At 44.3% G+C, this 23,397-nt stretch overlaps 1 protein-coding gene across 3 annotated transcripts in view; it reads left to right on the top strand.

The window, feature by feature from the left end:
• Positions 1–235: 235 nt before the first annotated feature.
• The window catches only part of KIF3B (kinesin family member 3B), a 42,979-nt gene continuing 19,817 nt past the window's right edge, over positions 236–23,397 (top strand). For 2 of the 3 annotated variants that reach the window (XR_007151034.1, XM_047853415.1), the window contains exon 1: positions 19,383–19,636. The gene's annotated coding sequence lies outside the window, so the exon portion shown is untranslated. Of the gene's footprint in view, positions 366–19,382; positions 19,637–23,397 lie in introns of those variants that run through there. The other variant, XM_047853416.1, reaches the window with a different exon arrangement.

Here is a 23,397-nt window from a genome sequence, read left to right as displayed (position 1 = left end):
GAGCAAGAGGCAGTGAGTTCCATCTTACATTTGGGGAAATTGAGGCACGAGAGACCGGCAGGTGGGGTCAGGCCACGTCCCACACCTCTTCCGTGGATGAAAGGACAGAGGCGCGTGAGGTACCTGCTAAGCGCCCGTACTGTGCCCCGCCCCGCTGGCTTCCCTGTCCGCCGCTCGGGTCCCAATAAAGTTATTGAAATTGACACCGGTTGCCAAGGAAGTGGGTCGCCGAGCCGGGTTGCTAAGGAAGTGAGCGGCGACCATCTCTCCCCATCCGGGGCAGCGGGGAATGGCTGAGCCCGGGGCTTGCCGCCGCCCCCGCCGCCGCCGCCGCCGCCGCCGCCCGCTGTCGGCTCGCGCCTCAGGTGAGTCGGGAGGGGCCCGGGCGCCACCGGGGCAGGTCCGTCGCGCCCGCCGCCCGCGATCCGCCCGGAGGCCCGCGCCGGCGCCGCCGCCTGGCTCTGCTGCTTGGCGAGCGGGAGCATCCTCTGCCCTGACTCCCGGGCATCCTCCGGCCGTCCGGGCGGCCTCGCCCCTCCTCCTTCGGGCGGAGGCGCGGCCTGACCCTCAGACCTGGCCGCCAGGGGCCGGGGGCCACCCGGGGGCGTCTGGGGCCGCGGTCAGGGACCCAGCACTGGAGAGAGGCAGGGGAGCGAGAGCCTGGGGACCGAACCTCGACCGCTGCCCCGGTTCACTGTATGACCTTGGGCCAGTCCCTTTCCCTCTCAGGCTGCAGCCGAGTGTTTGTCCAGGGGTCTCCTAACACTTGCTGCTCAGAGTGCTTAAGAGGATGAGGTGGGTACGTTGAAAGAGCCCTAAATGGGGCGAGGGAGAATTCTTAGGGCCCCCTGACATGGGGACCAAGAGTCCAGTTTTAAATCGGGAGTGTCTGCGTTGGAGACCCTGCATCTCCATTTGGTGATTGTTTGTCCTCGTCTTGGGCAAGTTGATCTCTGAGCCTTCATTTTCTGTAAAATGGGTTAATGAACCTCTGTGGGAAGCCAATGAAACAGAGTATTTGTCAGGTAGCTTGGCACATAGTAAGTGTCCCACAAGCCATTAGGAGGCATGTGGGGTGGTGTGGGCAAGGCTTCCAGGAGGTGACTTTGAGACTGGTGGGATTTAGGTGTGTAGAGCGCCAGCCTGTATGTGTACTCCTTCCCTGTTGACACCACCCCACCCCCCGCCCCCAGTTTTACTTCTCCACGCTGTGCAGAGCAGGGAAGGTGGTGTGGACCTGCACAGGTAGCCCTGGGGGTGGAAACCCAGAGGTCAAGTCCTTGTAGATGGCTGAGGTTAGCTGTCATTTTCAAATACTTGGACCCTGTTGGCCCATCCAGAGCAAAAAGATATCTTATGTCTTTTGGGACGTGCTTAAAGCTTAGTAGCTATTTGCAAGTGTATGATTAAGGAGCACTTTTCAGGTACATTATCTCATTTAATTTTCACGGAGGCTTTGCCAGGTAGGTGGTGACGTTATCCCCATTTCACAGATGGGACTGAGGCTCAGAAAAGGGAATGACTTGCCTGGGAATCTTACACCTATTAAGTAGTGGAGCTGGACACATTTCCAGGTGAATCCTGTATTTTCTCCCCTGTACCCTGATGTCTCTGCTTTCTCAACCATAACTGTTACAAAGCCACAGAGTATTCTTTTGTTTCTTCTGATTTCTATGGTTAGAGGCTTTTCTTCCAGTGGCGAGGAGATAAGATCTTATATAAAACTTCATTTAAATAGATGCCTTCCAGGGACGCTTGGGTACTTAGTCCGTGAAGCATCTGACTCTTGATTGTGGCTCAGATCATGATCTCACCGTTTGTGAGATCGAGCCTCACGTCAGGCTCTGTGCTAACAGCATGGAGCCTCCTTAGGATTCTCTCTCCCTCTCAGTCTGGCCCCCCCCCCCGCCCCCGGCAAATAAATAAACATTAAAAAAATTAAATAGATACCATCCAAAGTGTGGACCTCAAAAAAGAGCTGGATTTAAAAAAAAAATCTTTTTTAACCTTTATTTATTTTTGAGACAGAGAAAGACAGGGCATGAACGGGAGAGGGTCAGAGAGAGGGAGACACAGAATCTGAAACAGGCTCCAGGCTCTGAGCTGTCAGCACAGAGCCCGACGCAGGGCTTGAACTCATGGACCACGAGATCATGACCTGAGCCGAAGTCAGCTGCTTAACCGACTGAGCCACCCAGGCGCCCCAAGCTGGAACTGTTTTAAAATTTTTAATGTTTATTTATTTTTGAGAGAGAGAGAGACAGAGTGCAAGTGGGGGAGGTGCAGAGAGAGAGAGAGGGAGAGGGAGACACAGAATCCGAAGCAGGCTCCAGGCTCCGAGCTGTCAGCACAGAGCCCAATGCGGAGCTCAAACCCATGAACCATGAGATCATGACCTGAGCTGAAGTCAGACGCTCAACTGACTGAGCCACCCAGGCGCCCCTAGAGCTGGAATGTTTAAAAGGCGACTTCTCTGTCCTTCAGTTCCCTCCTCTTTAAAATGAAAGAAGCAGGCTAGATAGTATCTGAAGGCCCTTTCAGTGTTCTTGTGCAACTCTCCTTGCAAGCTACTGGTTTTAAAAGCATGGAATCAGGCTGTCTGGGTTCAAGTCTCAGCTCTGCCACCTCCAAGCTGCGTGCCACTGAGCAATTTACTTCCATCTCTGTGCTGCAGTTTCCCCACCTGTAAAATGGGGATAATGAAAGGATCTACTATGTATGGCTGTTGTGAGGATTCATTGGAGCCTAATACGTTAAAGTGCGTGGCCTGTTTGATAAATGTTAGCTCTTATTATTTGGGCTTCACCTATACTACATATTATATTTATATACTTTATATCCTGTTTATGATTGGTGAATGAATAAATTGAAGTATGTGCATCCTACCAGGCTTGTCAACTTCAGAAGGTCACTGCAAGCTTGAAACAGTAGTTGTCACGGTAGAATATTAATGTCAGTATTATTATAGGGTCGCTCCAGGAACATGCAATCCCCTGCCAGAATGGGTTGCAAAGAGAGATGAAAGCCGGTGGGAGGATGTCAACTCCCAATTGAGTAAATGTGTACTAAATCCCTCTGTGCCAAGCACAATAGAAGATGTGGAAATCAGTCCTGGGGTGTCCGGGTGGCTCAGTCAGTTAAGCATCCAACTCTTGATTTCGGCTCAGGTCACGATCTCACAGTCTGTGAGTTCAAGCCCTGCTCTGGGCTCTGTGCTGGCAGCATGGAGCCTGCTTGGGATTCTCTCTCTCTCTCTCTCTCTCTCTCTCTCTCTCCCTCTCTCCCTCTCTCTCTCTCCCTCCCTCCATCCCTCCCTCCCTCCCCTGCTTGCACTCCCATACAGTCTCTCTCAAAATAAACATTTTAAAAATTAAAAAAAAAACCACAAAATCAGTCCCAATGCCATATACTTCAAGGACCTCAGAACGTAGTTTGTAGGTTACCAGCTTTTGAAATGATTCGACTTCTTTAAATGAATTCATGACTTGTGTTTAGCCCTACTGCAGAGTAAAGCTGCTTGTTCAGATCTCTTCTTTTTTGTCCCTAGGCTTCTGTTGGGTGCCTGGGTTAGCAGCTTCGTTTTATCCACTGGTGTGTGGGGCCCTGAGAAAGATCCTTTTCTTGTGGCACTTAATAATACAGTGCTCTCCGTGTGGTTTACAGAAGTGCTTAAGCGTGCCTTCACTCATTTGGTCTTATTAATAACCCTGTGAGGAAGGTAGGTTACAGATTTAATTTCCCCATTTTGCAGTCCAGGCACCTGAGGGAAGAGAAGCCCTGCTACCAGTAAGTGGCCCATTTCACATGGGAATTGGGTCTTCCTGCTCCAGGTTCAATGCTGCTGCCCTATGCAGCCTCAGTTTGATTCGCTCCACATTTGCTGAGCACCTGGTATGTGTCAGGCCCTGTTCTAGCCTGAAGATACGATGGTTCTGAGATGGATGAGATCCTTGCTTTATGCAGCAGACATTCCAGTGGCAGCAGTAGAAAAATAAACCAAGGGGCGCCTGGGTGGCGCAGTCGGTTGAGCGTCCGACTTCAGCCAGGTCACGATCTCGCGGTCCGTGAGTTCGAGCCCCGCGTCGGGCTCTGGGCTGATGGCTCGGAGCCTGGAGCCTGTTTCCGATTCGGTGTCTCCCTCTCTCTCTGCCCCTCCCCCGTTCATGCTCTGTCTCTCTCTGTCCCAAAAATAAATAAATGAAAAAAAAAAAAAAAAAGAAAAATAAACCAAGGCCACCATTTGGAAAAGTGGCAGAAGGAACAGCAAGGGTAAACTGCTCCAACAGTGGCTGGAGCAGGTGAGTTGGGGTGGAAGGAGAGAGAGAGAGGAGAGGGGGGCTGATGGGGAGGGGTGAGGCCTCAGATCATACAGGGCCTTGTAGGCTAGAGTAAGCACTTGTGGTTTGATTCTAAAAGCTTGGGAGGCCAGTGAAGTCTTTAGGAAGGGGAATGACCGTAGTCGATTTTGGGTTTTTTAAAAAATCATTCTGGCCTCTGTGTGGCCAATGGATTTTAAGGGGAACAAGCATGGCGGCCAGGAGGGTAGTTAGGAGACTGGTTGAGAAGTGATGAAGGCCTGCTGCAGGGGTAGCAGCGGAGGTGGGTCCAAGAGGGTGGACTGGGGATATATTTTGGAGGCAGAACCAGCAGGATGGTGGTTGGGAGAAGAGCTGAAGGAATCAAGGATGATTCCTGGGTTTTTGGCCTGAGCAATTAGGTAGATGTTGGGTGGTGCCATCTGCCTTTAAAATGATGAAAGGACTTTTTGGTAAGGTGCCCTGTGGGGAAGAATTCGCGGTGGTTCACTCCGAACCTGTTGGAGGGGCAGAGGTATAAACATCATACCTTACAGTTCGTGGGGACGAGATCCCAGATTATGTGCAGGAGCGCAGACAGATGCATCTCCCTGAAGCCCTCACCTTGGACTTCCGCAAGCCCTACTTTTCTTGCACTCTGGCTCTTTGCCGGCTAGTGGAGTGGCAGGCGTGGGCTTTGCCAGGGCAGTGCCCATCTGTCTCATGCTGTTGGTGTTGCTGTCCTGACTCGAGATCTTGGCTGATGAAGGCTGGAAGGAGGCTAGCCAGCTCTGGGAGAGAGTGAAGCTCACTGTCAGGGCCTCAGACGGCCACAGTTTCCCTGCCAAAGTGGTTCTTTTCCTTGGCCCTCAAATGACATTTCTAAAGTTTCAGAGCTTTTGATTTGGGAATCCCTTGTGAAAAGCTGTTGTGTTCTGCCAGAATTCCTGGAGGATCCTTGAATGGAGTATCTCTTCTGAGCAAGAGAATTCGAGCCTTTTTTTCCTATAGGCTAATACTTGCACTGGTAAATGTAGGCTTACGATGTTGCAAGTTCCACATGGTGAATAGAAGACTAATAATCCCACCGCCTCCACTCGTATAGCCTTGTTTGCTGTTTAAAATGTTCTTTCCTGTGTGTTCTTATCTAGTAATGCCAGTCCATGGAGGTCATGTGGAATATGTACCAGTCCCCAGTTTACAGACGAGGCATTGAGATGCCAAGAGGTCGTTGTTTTTGTCAGTAACGTTAGGTACCTGCTAGGTGCTGGGTGAGGGAGATTCTTGCAGCTCAGGGAGTGTGTTTTTCATGTCAGAAGTACCCTTGTCCCCTGGAGCTTGCTAGAAGTGCAGAGTCTGGGCCTAGATCTAATAAACCGGGCTGCATTTTACCAAGACCCCTGGGTGTCTCCTGTGCAAGTTAAAACTTGAGAGGTGCGCTTATTTGGTACTAAGTGGCAAAACTAGGGCTTGCCTGTGATAACGATAATAAAAGTGACAGGAATAGCTAACATTCATTGAGCCGAGCACTGTTGTAAGTACTTGACCCACGTTGTCTCATGCAGTCCTCATAGCAACCCTGACCATGGGTACTGTTACGAATCCCACTTTCCAGAAGAGGAAAGCAGAGGCACAGAAAATTCCCATAACGTCCCCGGATCCTTTGCTCTTTCTGCCGCTGGGTTTTCCAGGTGAGCAGTCCGTCCCTGCTGTCTTGTCCAGAGCCGTTCTCTTCTGTACGTGATACTAATGTTACATGCTGCTGAGAAAGTGACTTGAAAGAATGTTTGAGGAAATCAGGGGAAGAACCCTTGAGCTATTTTCACTGAATGAGATGGATGTCAGTCACTTGACCCATAGTCAAGAAACAGATATGCAATTTATAAGATAAGCACCTCTCACACTTCTTAACAGTCCAACACTCAAGGCCGAACAGCTGATGTGGGTAGGAACTGCGAGCCTGTACTGAGTCATTTGACCCTACACTGTTTCTTGATGGTGGTGATAATATCTGTGCCGAGAAGAGGGCAGCCAAAGTCCCATACCACCCGCTGACTGGCTGCAAAGGATGCCTCAGTTTTCCCTCTCTGCCCTGTGGCCTCATGGTTTTCCTTTCAACATCTCCTTATCTCAGAGCTTAAAGTCTTAGAAAGATTTCTTGGTCAAGGTATGCCCGTAGAATCTTAGGTTTCTTGGTCACAGGAAATTCTGGTGTGAAAAGGCAGTGGGATCAGGTGGGGTGGGGCAAGGATTCTGGTAGCAATTCTGCCACTTGCTGTGTGACCTGAGGCAAGTAATTCAACGTCTCTGGCTCTCAGTCGCAGTCTCTCTCTCTCTCTCTCTCTCAGTCTCAGAGTCTCAGTCTCAATATATACAAAATAAGGACCTGGAACAACTTTCCAAGGCTCTTCCAGCCCTGCCTGGAAGACTGAGTGTGGAGTTGAGTGGTATTTTCTTTCTTGGTGACTTCATGCTGGGCTTTCACCCAGGCCTTCCAGGGTGGGGCTTTTAAAGCACATTTCTGGGCCTCCAGAGATCCTTGATTGCCATCAGCTCATCTTATCAGCCTCACACATCTGCATTGCAGCTGGGGATGTTTCTGTTTAAGGCTCAACTAGTCCTGGTGACACATTGTGTCTCCTCACTTTGTCACACTGCAGGCATTGAGCTCTTCACACACAAGCAGATCTATCTTTAGTATGCTGATTTATTTAAATCAGAGTTTGCATTAGAGAGCACCAGTGATCATTATGGTGGGTGTGGTTTTATTTTTACAGTTTTTGGCAGGATATTTGCAGCACTTGCATTTTGTCATATTTGAACATGGTGTATAAGTGGAAGCGGGTCCAAGGGAACAAGGAATTAGAGCAGATTATCATGCTCTTATCTACTCTGGGGTCCTTCACATCACCTTCAGCAGAGGTTCCAGGAACTGCCTGCTTCGGGGCTGTTGTGTGCGAATAAAGTCAATGGAAATTAGAAGCTCATGGAATGGTCTCCAGCAGTGTAGTGGATTGCAGTAATCATTACTTTATAACACATTTCAGTAACCTAAGCAAAAAAAAAAAAAAAAAAAAAAAGAAAAAAGAAAAAGAAAAATCTAGCTAGTAAATCACAAAAGATTCCATTCAGGTAAGATAAAATATCAGCTCAGGTTACTTAAGATAACCACAAGAAGATTGTTCTTGGTGGAAATAGTTACTGGTTTTGCAAGATCTGCAGTAACCAGTCAGATTCTAGCCTAAGAAATATATCGTGTTTTTCCTTCCTTATTTCTTCAGTTGGCAGCATTTTTTAATAGCATTTTTTTCCTGTTTATAAAAATAATGAATTTCTGTTGAGGAAAAATGAGGAAAGTCCTGAAAAGATCCAACTTAAGATTCACTTTGGGGCACCTGGCCGGCTCAGTCAGTGGAACATGGGACTCTTGATCTCGGGGTTATGAGTTCAAGGCCCATGCTGGGCATGGAGATTGCTTAAAAATAAAATCTAAAAAAAAAAAAAAAAAAAATGCTTTGAAAGATTCACTTTAGGTGTGTCTGGGTGCCTCAGTTGGTTAAACGTCTGAGTTTGGCTCAGGTCATGATCTCTTGGTTCGTGAATTCGAGCCCTGCATCAGGTTCTGTGCTGACAGCTCAGAGCCTAGAGCCTGCTTCAGATTCTGTGTCTCCCTCTGCACCTCCCCTGCTCGTGTTCTCTCTCTCTCTCTCTCTCTCTCTCTCTCTCTCAAAGAATAAATAAACATTAAAAAAAATTTTTTTTAAAGAGTCACTTTAAGTCCTACTGCCCAAAACTAACCACTGTAACATCTTACTATCCAAAGGCAAAGATATCCCTAAATGTATTTTATCTAGTGGATGTACAATTCTTACCTATTTCCCCTATTGTCATTTAGGCTAGTTTCAATGTTAAATATTATAAATAATGCCACAGAGAACATCTTGATGATTATCTTTGTGTAAACCTTTGTCTGCATTTCTGATGATTTCTTTAGATTATTTAATTAAAAAATTTTAATTACAAAGGCAGCCTCCTTAAATCACATTTTTAACAAGGCAATGTCTAAATAAAGTTGGAAAGGCAGACATTTTACTACAATTTGGTGGAGAGGAGTTGCCTATGAAAATGGTATTCTAACTCAATTTCGGCATTCTTGTCTACTTGTAGATATGTTCTTAGATAAATGTACACTCAAAGCGTTACCTTTCATGTTGCATCTGGAAATGTTCATTTCATATTTCAGAACCATGTTTCCATGTTTAGTAGTTATAAACTAGTAAACTTTCCCTGGCATTGGGCATTTGTTTCCAGACTTTTACAATGACATAACGGGCTCTAATGAACATCTTTGCTTCTCTCTCTCAGCCTCATAAGAGAACTGGGGCACCTGGGTGGCACAGTCGGTTGAGCATCCGACTTCAGCCAGGTCACGATCTCGCGGTCCGTGAGTTCGAGCCCCACATCAGGCTCTGGGCTGATGGCTCAGAGCCTGGAGCCTGCTTCCGATTCTGTGTCTCCCTCTCTCTCTGCCCCTCCCCCGTTCATGCTCTGTCTCTCTCTGTCCCAAAAAATAAATAAACGTTGAAAAAAAAAATTAAAAAAAAAAAAAGAGAACAATTCTAATAAATAAATAGATGGTTTGGGGAAGGTTAGAATTTTCAAAGTTCTAAAGGAGAACCGTATGTTTTCCTTCTTAAAATTTTATTGGGATCCTGGGGCGCCTGGGTGGCGCAGTCGGTTAAGCGTCTGACTTCAGCCAGGTCACGATCTCGCGGTCCGTGAGTTCGAGCCCCGTGTCAGGCTCTGGGCTGACGGCTCAGAGCCTGGAGCCTATTTCCGATTCTGTGTCTCCCTCTCTCTCTGCCCCTCCCCCATTCATGCTCTGTCTCTCTCTGTCCCGAAAATAAAATAAACGTTGAAAAAAAAATTTAAAAAAAATTTTATTGGGATCCTCCAAAAGTGTTAAAAAAAAAAAAACAACTTTGTTGAGATATAATTCCCATACCATAAAGTATCTTTTTTTTAATTTTTTTTTTTTAACGTTTATTTATTTTTGAGACAGAGAGAGACAGAGCATGAACAGGGGAGGGTCAGAGAGAGGGAGACACAGAATCTGAAACAGGCTCCAGGCTCTGAGCTGTCAGCACAGAGCCCGACGCGGAGCTCGAACTCATGGACTGCGAGATCATGACCTGAGCTGAAGTTGGCCGCTTAACCGACTGAGCCACCCAGGAGCCCCATAAAGTATCTTTTCATAGTTTTTCTCAGCCTTCTTTGCTCCTTCTCCTGCATTTTCTTTTTGATACAGAATTCCTACTGTATAAGACCCAGAACACGGGCCTATGTAAACCCTCCGTTCCCTGAGCAGGCTGTTGGCTGGTGACATTGACTGGAAATACTGTACATACATTATCAGGTTTGTGCACTGCACGAGCTCTCACTATGAGAGCAAGCATATCATTGTGGAATTGGACAGTGCACCGTGACAACTGTGGACTTTTGGAGAGGGATTTTTAAAAAACATTTAACTCCTCAATTACTGAAATAAGTTCTATGATTTATGGGAGATTCTGCTTCATCAGCTTTGGGAACTGTTTTCTATAGAGGTGGCACATGTAGGGCGAGCTTCTCCAACATGAGTATACACGCAAATCATCAGAAGTCTCAATACAATGGGATTCTGATTTGGGGGGATCTAGATGGGGTTAGATTCTGCAGCGTTAAACCAGGTAGAACAGGAGAAGATTTTAGGTCGCACTCAGTACAGCATCCAAAATTATATTGAATGACATGGATTAGGATGAGGTTGTTAGCGTTATTCCCTTTTTTTTTTTTTTAATTTAATTTATTTATTTATTTATTTTTTTAAACGTTTATTTATTTTTGAGACAGAGAGAGACAGAGCATGAACGGGGGAGGGTCAGAGAGAGAGGGAGACACAGAATCCGAAATAGGCTCCAGGCTCTGAGCAGTCAGCACAGAGCCCGACGCGGGGCTGGAACTCACGGACTGCGAGATCGTGACCTGAGCCGAAGTCTGAGGCTTAACCGACTGAGCCACCCAGGCGCCCCGCGTTATTCCCTTTTAAACTTTCTTCTGGCTATGACAAGGAGAACATTTGTGTGGTTCCCGTCTATTTCTTAACACTTGCTAAGTTGGTTTTCTAACCAAGAGAGATCAGACCGTCAGCCCTTAGGTAAGCCATAGTATCTAGCTAGAATTTAGTGACGTTATTGTGTGTCCTTATATTTATTTTCATAGTTACCTTCTGTGTATAGTAAGTGATACTGATTTTCTATTCATGCTAGTGATACAAAGTTTCTTTGTGTTAGAAGAAAGTAGATTTAAAGAAAAACCTTGAGTAAATAATAGTACAGGTGGTTCATGGAAATGGTAAAAATCGTGAAGAGACAATCAGATGACTGATATTTAGGGCTGGTGTAGGAAAAAGGCCATGAACTTTGGAGCCAGGCAGACCTGGTTTCTGCGTATTTTGCCACTTATTAACCCGGTGTGCCATGTTACTGCCCTCTCCCCTGCTCAGGGCTTTTCTCCTCCAGATTGGGTCAGGGCAGAAGCACCTCCTGTGGGCCAGGCCCCGTAATGCTTGTCTCCTCTGATGCTCAGACAACTCCATGTGGCAGGGTATTGGTGGTCTTCCCATTTCACAGACAAGCAAATAGTCTCAGAAGGAACTTGTGCCGGGTTCCAGAGCTAGGAATGGTAGCACTGGGTTTCAATCTCACGTGTACCTGAATGTCTCTTTTCATTACTCCAGGCCACTTCCCTCTTTTAAATGTCGATTTTGCTCTGGCTCTCTACCCAGCTGAATGGCAGTCTGATTAAAATGAAACGTCACTGAGGGGCGCTTGGGTGGCTCAGTCAGTTAAGCCTCTGACTCTTGATTTTGGCCCAGGTCATGATCTCATAACTCATGAGTTCGAGCCCCACATGGGGCTCCGTGCTGGCAGTGTGGAGCCTGCTTGGGGTTCTCTCTCTCTCTCTGTCTCTCTCTCTCTCTCTCTCTGTCTCTCACAACAAATAAACTTCAAATAAAATAAACAGAAAATAAAATTGTTAAAAAAAGAAAAGTCATTGCGCACACCCATGTTCACTACAGCATTACTCACAATTGCCAAGAGGTGGGAGTTGCCCAGACGTCCCTGGACAGACCAGTGGATAAAGAAAATGTGGCATATACACACAATAGGATATTATTTAGCCTCAAAAAAACAAGGTGATCTTGTCACATGTCACAACACAGAGGCAGAATGGTGGTTTGCAGGGGCTGGGGAAAGGGGGAAATGGGAAGTTTCTGCTTGATAGGTATAGAGTTTCAGTTTGGCACGATGAAAAAGTTCTAGAGCTCTGTTACAATGTGGATGTAGTTGGCACTGGATTGTACACTTAAAAGTGGTTCAGAGGGTACATTTTGTATATAAGTGTAGGGGTTTTTTTACCACAATTAAAAATTTCTTAAAAGTAGAAAAAGAAAAAAAGCCATTGGTCAGAAGGCATTTTTTTTTTCATTTTGGAAAATGTCAAGCGTGCATAAAAATAGACTAATATAATGAACCATGAACCCATTACCCACTTCCAGCAGTTATCAGCACACGGCACTTCTGTTCTACCTACAATCTCCCGTGCACCCCACCCCACTCTGGCACACAGTACGTAACTTTATCTGAAAACACTTTTACGTGTATGCCTAAAGTAAGAACTTTTTCTAAAGAGCACCATTTTCACACCTAAAAAAAGGTAACGATAATTCTTTAACCACCTAGTATCTGGTGTGCAAATTTGCTCGATTGTCTCATACATTTTGTAATAGTTGGTTCATTTGGCTCAAGATCCAAAAAGGGCCCCCATCAAGCACCAAATGTTATATTTGGTTGATTTAACTGTCTTACATCAAAAGAGTGTATACATTTTTATTTTTATTTATTTAAAAGAATTTTTTTAACGTTTATTTATTTTTGAGACAGAGAGAGACAGAGCATGAACAGGGGAGGGTCAGAGAGAGGGAGACACAGAATCTGAAACAGGCTCCAGGCTCTGAGCTGTCAGCACAGAGCCCGACGCGGGGCTCGAACTCACGGACTGCGAGATCATGACCTGAGCCGAAGTTGGACACTTATCCGACTGAGCCACCCAGGCGCCCCAGAGTGTATACATTTTTAGCAGAGAAACAACTTCACTTCTTTCCTGGATGAGTACTTGGAATGAGAAGTTCCTGGAAGGAAGGCTGTTCTGGCTTCATAGTCTAGTGGTGGTTCAGAGTGTAAGTTCTGTGTGTTGGGCTGGTGTGGGCAACAGGGTGCACTGGCGGTGGGGGGATTAGTGAGACAGCCTGGGGAGGGGGTAGATGGCGCCCTCTGTCAAAAAGGAACCTGCATAGCTTTTACAGCTCTAGGAATGGATCCTGCTAATTACTCCTACCTGTAGCTAACGGTGTATGTTCAGGATATTCACTACGGCATCGTTTGCAGTAGCAAAAGACCAGGAACCATGAGAAGACGTCCCGGTAGTGGAATAATCAAACACCTTAAAAATTTATTTTATTTATTTATTTTTTTAAGTAAAGTCTACACTCAACTTGGGGCTGGAACTCATGACCCTGAGATCAAGAGTCACATGCTCTACTGACTGAGCCAGCCAGGCGCCCCATCAACCACACCGTGACGTCTAGGCAGCTGTTTGAAGGAGGGGGGTGGTGGTAGTGCAGAAATTGCTTCCAGGATCTATAAAGTAAGATGGAGAACAGTACGTAGTATACTTCCACTTGAGTTTAAAAAAAAAAAAAAAAAAAAAAAAAGATGGGCGAGCAATACAGATACATTAATGCTTAGGTATGCATTGAGTATTTCCCCAGGGGTCGGGGGAAGATTACTTGCTCATTACTGTACAGCCTGAATTGTTTTAATCTATGCATATATTGATATACACATGTACATATGCATATATATGTGTGTATTAAGAATAAGTTTATAGGTAGGCCTTTAAATAAGATAAGCCTAGTTTTGAATCCTGATTGTTCCACTTAATTGCTCTGAGACCTTGGGCAAATTAATTTCTCTGAGCCTCCCATCCTTATTTTTAAAATGAGGCTAATACCTATTCCTCATAAGGTGATGTTGAGGATTAGAAGAGGAATATACGTTAAGCTCTTGATATACTGTGAATTGCAAGTGTTGAATATGACAAAACCTCAGACCTACACTGATCCTAATAAGAAGTAGCCTCTAGATTTGACTATATTTTTATGAATGTATTTTCTGAATGTTTCACAACTGGATTAAAAAAAGAAAGGATTTCTTTCCCACTTTTTCCGTCTAAATAAATGCTTTCTTTGTCTGCCTGTTTGGGTTATCAAATGACAGGGCATGCATGGTGCCAGTTTGAATTCAGGGCAGGAATTTATTTGTTTAGGGTTCTTGTATGTAACCTTTGTAGGTTTCTTTCCAGATAAGTAGCCTGTCTTCCTAAAACACTTAATCTGAAATCAAGTTGCTAGACTTTTCCCCCCCAAGGAAACAATAGCTTCATTGCCATCCCCCTTCTTGATTATAAGAAACAAAATATATGCAGCTGTCAAAAAGGCCAAAGGAAGCAAAAAAAAAAAAAAAAAAAATCACTTGCAAGCTCAGTCCCAGAGTAAATTAACTTTACTAATCTTGCACTAGGCTAAGCACTGAGCATTAATTTATTAGTTTATTTAATCCTTAGAACAGTTCTTTAAGGTATGTGTTATTAACTGCATTTTATGTAAGAAAATATGACCGAGGTAACTTTGTCAAGATTTTGTAGCTAAGTGGCAGTGCAGAAATTAAAACCCTGACGTGTTGGACGCTAAAGCTCATGCTTTTAGCGCAGAGCCTGCTTGGGATTCTCTCTCTTCCTCTTTCTCTGCCCCTCCCCAACTTGCACCGTCTCTGTCTCTCTCAAAATAGATAAATAAACTTAAAAAAAATAATAAAGCTCATGTTTTTAACCATGACTTTACCCTGTTTCCCTCACGTCTTTTTCTGTACATGTGCGTGTACACATGTAAACATAAATCACGTCACAGTAGCTCTTCTCTTTGGTAGCCTGCTTTTTTTTTCACTCAGCCAAATGTCACGAATATCTTCCTAGATGTAAATACTTAGAGGTTTATTGCCATTCTTAATGACTGCATAATTTCCCATTGTAGAGATGTGTTATAACTTAACCAGTCCTTTACTGATGAGTATTTAGGTGGTTATAGGTGGTGCTGTAATAAATACAAACATGTGTGTGCATCTTGCATATATATTCAGGGATTGATGTCCTTAATTAGATCCTTAAAATAATTCCAAGAAATGGAGTTGCTGTTTGAAGGGAGTGTTACATTTTGACTATTACACTTCAATGGATTGATTGACTGTTTGATTCAAGATATTGATTACTCAACTGTTAGCAAATAATCTGTGCCAGTTTGAGATGCTGTGGCTCTTATACGTACTGTAGGGACAGCTTGAAAGTTTTTAGACAATTCACACAATTATGTGGGTATAAATAGTACCTGTAATAACAACAGACTGTATTTTATTAACCTTTGGTCTAAATGCCTTTAGGGCGGAGACTACATGACTTGCTACAATGACATTAGAATGTTCAAGAGTCTAGTACTGTAGACCTCATGGAAGCTCTTTTAGACACTTCACCATAAAGTTGAGATAAGTATTTTTACTCCTAGGGCCCTTTGTTCATCAGTTAAAACATTGCCTTTCCCTTCCTGCCTCTCTTTCTTCTTTCCTTCCTTCCATCTTGATGCCCAGCCTGGCTCTCAGACCCACGACCCTGAGATCAAGAGTCACATGCTCCACTGACTGAGCCAGCCAGGCACCCCAAAACATTTTTACTACCTTATATTCATGGTGGTCAGTAAAACTGGGTAGATGAAAGGAAGAAAATAATGAGTTTTAACAATTGGATATTACTTTACCAATTAATTTCACAAAATTTTCCCATCTCCTTTTTCCCCTAATTTTATTTTTCTGACCACACAGTATATTCCCACTAGTCAAAACCCAAGAGGTCTAAAGGGGATACATGCAAAGTCTCCCTCCTGCTCTTACCCCACGCCATATAGCTCTTTCCTTATAGGCAGCCAGTGTTGTTATCTGGCTCATGAACATCCCTTAAAATATATTTTATGCACATATAAGCAAATATAGAACTGTTCCCTCAACACAAATCCAATGTTATTTTTTTTAAGTTATTATTTTTTTTTTTTTTTTTAATTTTTGAGAGAGACAGACAGACAGACAGACAGAGCGTGAGCTAGGGAGGGGCAGAGAGAGAGGGAGACACAGAGTCCAAAGCAGGCTCCAGGCTCTGAGCTGACAGCACAGAGCCTGACATGAGGCTCAAACTCGTGAACTGCGAGATCATGACCCGAGCTGAAGTCTGGCTTTCAACCTACTGAGCCACCCAGGTGCCCCAAATCCAATGTCCTTTTAAACATTTTTAAACATGTTTAAACATTTTTTTTTTTTTTTTTTTTTAGAGGGGGAGAAAGAGAACTTGCACATGCATGTGAGCACAGGGGAGGGGCAGAGAGAAAGTGGGAGAGAATGAATCCCAAACAGGCTCTGTGCTGTCAGCGGAGAGCCTGACTCAGGTCTCAATGTCACAAACTGTGAGATCATGACCTGAGCCAAAATCGAGAGTTCGATGCTTAACTGACTGAGTCACCCAGGCACCCCCCAATGTCCTTTCAAAAGTTCCTCAGTGATGTTATTTTTCAACAAGAGATGAATAATCTTGTTTCAAAAATTGTGTAACTCCCATTAATGGGAGACCCAGAATTGGGCTTGCTCTCTGATACTTCAAAACAGCGCTGGTTGTGAGAGTAGTGTTGATGGTGATGAGGTAGATACAGAGTAGAAAACAGCCACTTCCCTTGAGAGAAACTTGCACAGGGAGTTGGCTTAAGCCTGGTTAATAGGGAGCTGCTTTATCTTCTTGCCCGAGAGTTGCAGTGTTTCTCAGATGGCCCACGTGATCTGTGGCTTCAGCTGCCTTTCAGATCCTCTGAGTCCTTGAACTCCAGGCCAGGGCGGTTGGCAGGTGGTTGCCTGGTCTGATCTTAGAGGACACTGCATTGGAATGCATTGATTAAAGATGCATTAGCATGCACTCTGTGCACCTGCAGATTGCTCCGCCTTGCAGGGCTGTTTCTGGTAAATTGTCAGACCTTTATTTTTTTCCCCTTTGAAGATACCACATGCTCACTAAAGAATAGGTCACTATTGATGTTTTGATGGGACTTATTTTTATATAATTGTGATTGCATGCGTTCAGTTTTGTAAACTGCTTTTTCATTTGTGATAAGCATTTTCCATGCCGTTACAGACCCTTGGTAAGTGTCATTTAAAAAGGTAGATTAGGGGCTCAGTTGGTTAAGCATCTGACTTCGGCTCAGGTCATGATCTCTCGGTTCGAGCCCTGCATCGGGCTCTCCATTCTCAGCGCAGAGCCCACTTCAGATCCTCTGTCTCCCTCGCTTTCTTCCGCTACCCTGTTCGGGCACTCTCTCTCTCTCAAAAATGAATGAAAACATTAAAAAAAAAAAAAAAAGATAAAGGTCTAGGGGCACCTGGTGGCTCAGTCAGTTAAGCATCCGACTTTGGCTTAGGTTATGATCTCGCAGTCTGTGTGTTCGAGCCCCGCGTCAGTCTCTGTGACGACAGCTCAGAGCCTGGAACCTGCTTCGGATTCTGTGTCTCCTTCTCTCTTTGCCACTCCCCCACTCACATTCTGTCTCTCTCTCTTTCAAAATTAAACATTTAAAAACAATTTAAAAAGATAAAGGTCTAAAGAAAACCTCCTGTTAAAAAAAAAAAAAGACTTGCATGGCAGGCCTTTCTTTTTTTTTTTTTTAAGTTTTTTTTTTTTTAATGTTTATTTATTTTTGGGACAGAGAGAGACAGAGCATGAACGGGGGAGGGTCAGAGAGAGAGGGAGACACAGAATCCGAAGCAGGCTCCAGGCTCTGAGCTGTCAGCACAGAGCCTGAAGTGGGGCTCGAACTCACAGACCGTGAGATCGTGACCTGAGCCGAAGTCGGACGCTTAACCGACTGAGCCACCCAGGTGCCCCCAGGCCTTTCTTAATCAGATCATGTATATGTGAATTTGGTTATAGACAGAGATGCCTATAGGAGCCATGCAGGAAATACAAATGGGCAAAGCATGTTGGGTGTGACTGTAGAGAGCGGGGTTGGGGCAGATTGGAGAGGCTGGGCTCTCCAAAGTGGCAGGTGTTTTCTCAGTTCCCATTGCTACCATTTGGGTCATGGGCTAGGGGCTGTCAGATACTCCTATTCTTCAAGAGAAGCAGAAAACCTGTTTGTTTGTTTTTTTTAATTTATTTTTATTTTTTATTAAAGAAACTTAAGTTTATTTACTCAGAGAGAAAGTGTGAGCATATATGTGCAAGTGCACACATGAGTGGGAGGGTGGGGTAGGGGAGGGAGGGGCAGAGAGAGAGGGAGAGAATCCCAAGCAGGCTCCACACCATCAGTGCAGAGCCCGACACAGGCCCGATCTCACAACCATGAGATCGTGACCTAAGCTGAAGTCAGGAGTTGCATGCTTAACTGACTGAGCCATTCAGGTGCCCCAAACCTGGTTTGTTTGTTTTTTAATGTGAAATTGGTGTTTTTTTTTTTTTCTTTTTGAGAAAACAAATTTTTACATATTCAGAGAATAATATGGGAAACAATCAGGATTGACAGCAGTTAACATTTTCTCTTATTTTCTTCAAGCCTCATTTCCCTGGGGTTTTTGTTTGTTTGTTTTATTTTGTTGTTTTTTGTTTGAAGTAAACTCACCTCCCAATGTGGGGCTTGAACTCATCACCCTTAGATCAAGAGTCACATGCTCCACCAACTGAGCCAGCCAGGCACCCCACCCTGTTCTATTTTTTTAAGAGGAATGATAAAATATTAAAGATAAAATTGAAATATCTTTCCCATTATTTAAAAAATTTTTTCAATTTTAGAGAGAATGAGTGCATGAGCAGGAGAAAGGGGCAGAAGGGGAGAGAGAGAGAGAGAGAGAGAGAGAGAGAGAGAGAGAGAGAAAGAGAATCCCAAGCAGGCTCCATGCTCCAAGCAGAGCCCTCTGTGGGGCTGACCCCACGACCCTGGGATTATGACCTGAGCAGAAATCAAGAGTCGGACACTCAATTGACTGAGCCACCCAGGTGCTCCAAAATATCCTTCCCATTTTTAATCCCATTCTCCACCTCTCACCCTGCCCAGTTTGGGCAGCTGCTATCATAAATTGTTGTATATCTTTCTATTCCATTTTTTAATACTTACAAATGCAGCTCTATGAGCACCATATTATTTTATAAATTTTTTGTTGTTTTATAAATTTTTAATCATAATTATCACTCTGTACTTGCTTTTTCACTCAGCCTGTATATTTATCCATGTAAACATATATAAGTCTAATTCAGGCTTGGCAGACTTTTCTGTAAAAGTTCAGGCAGTAAATATTTTAGGTTTTCTGAGCCAGACTGTCTCTGTTACAGCTACTCAACTCTGATATTTTATAGCTAATGCAGCCATAGGTAATGTGTAAACAGAGGAGGTATGGCTATGTTCCAATAAAATTTTATTTACAAAAACAGGATGTGGGCCGGATTTGGCCCCTGGGCTAGAGCTTGCTAACCCCTGCTCTAATGTATTCCTTTTTCCTACTGAATAGTATAGTGTGTATGATATGATTACACCATATGCTATTTTTCAATTCCCCTGGTTTAGGTTGTTTCCAGCTTTTCTATTTTAACATGCTGCAGGAAGCATCCTTGTCCATGTTTCCTTGTGTACACATTCAAAGGTTTTTCACTAGGACATACACATAAATAGAAGTGGAATTGCTGAGGCTTTTTTTTTATTTAAACAAATAAAATGGGCTAAATAAAATGCTTCAGGTAGAAGAATGTAACCAGTTTGAGACTTCTGTCCTAGAATCTCTATAGGAAGCCAATAGTTAGTGAGAATCCAATCCACACTTACTTCTAGAATTTGAGGTAAGAATCCGTGACAACCAGCAAAGATGAGGGTGCATTCACCCAAGTATAAGAGCTGGAGAATGATCTGGAAGCGTGTGACCGCCATGAGAAATGCGTAACTGACTTCCTCAGCGGACAAAAGTGGTGAAGTTAGGAAGAAACTCAGCTTTTCGTGGGTAGTGGCCATTCAGATGGTGGTTGTTAACGTCGGAATGATCAGTTCTAACAGAAAAGCTATTCAGGATGAAGGTGACGAGCTGCTGACCTGTGGTTGCTTCTTTCCTGGCAATGCTGTGAGTTCCTTTAAAGATTTATCACTGCAATTAGACCGGCTAGAAGAAGAGTAAGGAAGGTAATAAAGCAAAGAAAGAGCGTCAGGGCATCCTTCCAAGAAAACCCTCTCCTCTGAGGAGGACCCAGAGCAAGTTTTTAAGCCCTGGTGGCAGGAAATTAAATTAGCCCATCTTCCTGAAGCAGTATGGCAACAATACATGACTCGTGCAGTCGAGCTCAGCGAGCTCAGCAAAGAAATGGTATTATTCCGTGTTCTGAGTTGAGATTTAATTAAGAGGACTCGGGCTTTGGGAATTCCTTCTTTTTGAAACATTTTAAGCATGATTGTAGGTCATTATCGTTCCTTTGTTTTTATCGTTTGGAAGAGTGCAAAAAATATACGGTCATCCTGCGGTGGACCTTTTCATTTTTTTAAACAGGCTCGGGGCCACCTTGTTTTGATAGGTAAAAGCTGGACAGCTCTGCCTCTTCTGTAATGCAGAAAAATTGGTCTCTCCTCTGACCCATTCTCCTCTTACCCCCCTTATGTTTCCTTTAAAAATTTTTTATTTTGGGGCGCCTGGGTGGCGCAGTCGGTTAAGCGTCCGACTTCAGCCAGGTCACGATCTCGCGGTCCGGGAGTTCGAGCCCCGCGTCAGGCTCTGGGCTGATGGCTCAGAGCCTGGAGCCTGTTTCCGATTCTGTGTCTCCCTCTCTCTCTGACCCTCCCCCGTTCATGCTCTGTCTCTCTCTGTCCCAAAAATAAATAAACGTTGAAAAAAAAAATTAAAAATTTTTTATTTTATTTTATTTAAAAATTTTTATAAATATTTATTTTTGAGAGAGAGAGAGAGAGAGAGAGAGAGAGAGAGAGGCAGAGCATGAGCAGGGGAGGGGCAGAGAGAGAGGGAAACACAGAATCTGAAGCAGGCTCCAGGCTCCGAGCTGTCAGCACAGAGCCCGACGTGGAGCCGAACCCATGAACTGTGAAATCATGACCTGGGCCGAAGTCGGACGCTTAACCGACTGAGCCACCCAGCCGTCCCTTTTCTTTCTTTCCGTTTTTTTTTTTTTTTTAAGTTTTATTTATTTAAGTACTCTCCACCCAACATGGGGCTCAAACTCATGACCCCGAGATCAAGAGCCACATGCTCCTCCCACTGAGCCGGCCAGCCTCCCTCCCTTACGTTTCTTACTCCAAGTCTATGGGATCTTGTCTAAACCATCCCATGTGCTGCAGCAGAGGCCTCCCCATGGGAGGCTCAGGGGCTTGGGGTTTGAGCTTGGCCCCTGACTTTTGCAGGTCTCTGCTGACATGGAGGTAGAGACAGGCAAAGGATCAGCTGCAGTGGTAGCTTGGGGGCCATTGCCCTGGAAGAGAAAGGGAGACCAGACCGGCCATTCTAACGTCTAGTTCTTTCTTATCATCAGACAAAATTGTAATAGCGTATAGAAAGTGATGAACAAGGGACTGTCTTACATGCTTTTCTTTAAATGGCTGGAGCTTCACTTCTAATTGAACATGGATTAAGTATTTGGATCTCAGTTTAATCTGATTTTTTTTCAGGGTGATAACTATAAAACTGAACAAGAGAATAAAAGTTAGGGCTCACTAGTCATCTCTGGAATGATCGTTTGACAAAGGTTTTGGATGAATCTGTATTAGTTAATTTTAATTCCGCTTTATGTTAGTTCATAAAGTGCTTCCACCTTTGTAAGTACTGCCTAGTGTCACGATCATCCACCAGGAAGGAGCATTATCCCTCTTTTACCAATTTTAAAGAAAATGGGTTCAGAGAGGGTAAGAGGTTTTCTGGTTCTTCATTCTAGACATTATTTTATTACATCTAACAACTAGAGAAGTATGAAAAGTAAATTTTTGTGTTTCCGTGTGCTTAGCAGCAGAAGAATCTTTTATAAAAGCTTAGTGGGGGAACACGTTGACTCTGTATTAACCTGCAGCACATTTGCCTAGAACGGCCCGTCACTGCTTCACATTCTGCCGCTCCTTTGTTGGCAGGGAATAGGTCATCCTCACAACTAAAAAGAAATTGTTATCACTGTTCTAAGTGTCTATTAAAATTACAAATGCATATATCCTGTGAGCCGGCAGGTGCACACCTAGAAATTTAACTTACAGCTATACTTGCTCACACATGCAAGGATGTGGTTCCAGTTTTTTCACAATAATACCAGAAACAGCTTAATACTAGAACTTAAGCTGGCGTACGGTGGGATATTTTGCTGCTGTCGTAAGGAATAAGGCAACTCTGTGTCTACTGAGCGAACAGACTCCAAGTTATGTTGTTATTGAGGAAGGCAAGGTGCTGGACACTGTTGTTCCTGTGTATAACCTTCTACGCTTGTGTTAAAAAGGAAGGGGACAAGTGGGCGCCTGGCCGGCTCGGTTGGAGGAGCGCGTGACTCTTGCTTGATCTTCAGGCCCCACGTTGGGTGTGGAGATTTGCTTGAATAAAGAAACTTAAAAAAGGGGGGGGGGAGGGTAAGTATGTATTAAACATATTTGCTTGCTATGCATAAACTGGCTCAGGAAGATTAAAAAGCTAATAATACTTGCTGTGTGGGCAGGGACTTGGGTGGCTAGAGAACACGTGAGGCGAAGGGACCTGTCACTGAAGAGCGATTTGAATCAAGAAGCATGAGAATTACCTATTAAAAAAACCCCAAAAACCCACACCAAGGTTTTTGGGAATTTGAGGTCCTCATACATACCTCTTTACACTGATCTGTTTGCTCTCTTCCCCTTCCCAGAGGACCCACTTAATCATCCTTTCTCTTGTTCCCCGAGTTTTCTGGCACCACCAGATGAAGTTACTTAAAAAACATTCTTTTTTTTTTTTTTTTAACGTTTATTTATTTTTGAGACAGAGAGAGACAGAGCATGAACAGGGGAGGGGCAGAGAGAGAGGGAGACACAGAATCTGAAACAGGCTGCAGGTTCTGAGCGGTCAGCACAGAGCCCGACGTGGGGCTCGAACTCACGGACCGCGAGATCATGACCTGAGCCGAAGTCGGACGCTTAACCGACCAAGCCACCCAGGCGCCCCTAAAAAACATTCTTAACACCTATTTTCTTATTTGCATTCAGATTGTATTAAGTTTGTTGATTGAATAAGTGCTTTCTCTGTTTGAATACATTTTGCACAAGCCATAGTTTATGATTTTAGGGTGGAAGAGAATTATGGGCACGAGATGGGAAATTCAAACAGCACAAACAAGTGCACAGTGAAGTTTTTTCTCTCTCTTGACCTGAGAGTCCTCTAGGCCCACAGTCCCCCTGCTGAGGCTGCCACTGTTACCACTTTGTTGTTGTGGTCACCGCTTTTATGTGCATACTTCTAATAATATTGTTTTGCCTATCAGACATAAACATGCATCCACGTATCCCCATGCTTACACAGTGTTAACCATTCTGTACACACTGTTTCCCATCTCCTGTTTTCAGTTAGCAGCACATCTTAGTATAGGGTTACATTTAGATTAGCACATTCTTCTCAGTAACTGCATAGGATTCCCCTGTATATACTATTATATATGTTTAATTTATTTAATCAGCCCCTTCTTGATGGGCGGTCCCAGGCAGTCTGTAGCTGTAGTCTGTCGCTACCACAAATGATGCCACAATGAATATCCTTGTATCTGTGGGATAAATTCTTAGAAATACAACTGCTACATCAGAAGGTACTGCTAGATGGTTCCAAATTGCTCTCTGTAGATGCCATAGTAGTTCTGCAGGATGGAAGATCATCCAGGCTTTGAA

This window comes from Prionailurus viverrinus, chromosome A3 (assembly GCF_022837055.1).
Source record: "Prionailurus viverrinus isolate Anna chromosome A3, UM_Priviv_1.0, whole genome shotgun sequence".
Lineage (NCBI taxonomy): Eukaryota > Metazoa > Chordata > Mammalia > Carnivora > Felidae > Prionailurus > Prionailurus viverrinus.
The sequence above is the reverse complement of the archived record's forward strand: the minus strand, read 5'-3'. Positions and strand labels throughout refer to the sequence as shown.